Raw genomic sequence first — 1,849 nt, forward strand, 5'->3', positions numbered from 1 at the left:
TGATGAGAGACTTGCTGGAAGCGTGATGGGAGCGGAAAGATGTGAAAGCGCGAACTTAGGGAGGCACGGTACGATGTGCGATTATTACTCTCAACAACGTAATTATACGTCATTATACGTAATTAAATCGAGCCACGTTTAAATGTGTACTGAATAATTTACCGATAATTTTTTTATCATAATATCATACGTTTCCTTATTTTAACCGATATAAATAGAAATTTAATTAATAATATACTCAATTGATACACTTTATAATTTTTAAAAATTGATTTATAAATCGAATTGTGGCAATTAAATTTTTCGAATTGCATGTTTATATTAGAAATATTTCTTTGCTGTAAAGTTACAAGTTTTTACGATAAAAATATCCGAAAACACACTTGATTGAACAATTGATTTCATATGCAAAGCATTGTTACTTGAATTAAAATTACATTATTATAAGTAATTTTAAATAAAAAGAAAAACACAGAGAAAATAAAAGAAAAACTGCACAGAACAAAGAAAGAGTTTCTGAATAAGAACAATTGAAAAGATTTTTAAATAATTAAATTAAAACACCTAAAATCTGAAATATCTTCACTAGACTTTTATAATAGTTGAAAAAAATAAATAGAGAAAATTGATTCAACATTTACATTAATTTTTACTAGATTACATTTACATTTCATCTTATCCGCCATTAAAATTAATTGTTATACATTGTGAAATTCTTGCGCCGTCGTTAGCTGTTACATCTAACGAATTGAAGCAGAATTTATTTCATTACACTAAGTACGCTTTGTGTATGCTGTAACTTATAATTACAATTATAAAAGAAAACAATATCCTTCAAGAGATCAATATTAACAAAAATTGTAGAGTTTATAAAGGAATTAAAAAAATTTGACAGATGTAGTAGGTAATATAAATTTTAAGATGTAATAAATAATATGATACTGATATTTGCTTTTGGAATTTTGTCTCTATAGAAAATAACAAATTATTTACTTTGAAAAATATGTGTCACTTAAGCCCAATAATGGTAATTAATTCAATGTTTATATGGAATTTTTTATCAAATGCGAGAAAGTAAGAAACAAAATGTTGGCTCTATCAAACTTCCTTAATAATTTATTAAAAACTTAAAAAATTAAACTAAAATATCTAATCCATTCTCTCAGAATTATTCTACCATCCATCCCCACGGATGATTTGCTAAATCAAACGGATACGGGATCCGTTACGAATCCGCAGAGGCACTTGACGTTAAACGAGAGAGATAGAGAGCAATATACACCACTCTTTCAAGTTCCAAGTCTAGTTTCCGCCCTTGCATCTCCCCTTATCTCCACCTAGAATTCTTGTATTTTGGCGTCCGACAGCGATGGAGGGTACGTCCCGACGTATGTATTGGCATGCTGGAACACACGGGACGCGTATGAAGCACCAACAGCCGTGTCGGGGTATTGATTTACAATGCTTACTCCGCTCTCTATAGTGACTCCCATAACTATAGGGCCCTCCGCATCTTCCCTCTTCGTCCCCACCCCTCCGCCCCTGTTATTCTCTCTTTCTCTTTCTTTCGCTCATTTCCTCGCCGCTGTTCTCTGTTAGCGATTACCAATACCGCTGATATATATATATATATATACCATGCCATTTTCTCTCTTTTTCCCTTTTACAGGTTTGAGAACGATGAAAACCATGTAACTGCGCAACGACTTTGGCTATTGGTTCGTTAATCGTTAAAAACGGCATTAATGCATTAATGGATTTGGGACAGACTGATGCAACGTTAAAAATTGTCTTGTTTTCAATATCATGCGTCTTTCTTTAACAGCGAGATATTCCTAAGCCTCTCGAG

The sequence above is a fragment of the Anoplolepis gracilipes genome, chromosome 6 (genome assembly GCF_047496725.1).
Source record: "Anoplolepis gracilipes chromosome 6, ASM4749672v1, whole genome shotgun sequence".
Lineage (NCBI taxonomy): Eukaryota > Metazoa > Arthropoda > Insecta > Hymenoptera > Formicidae > Anoplolepis > Anoplolepis gracilipes.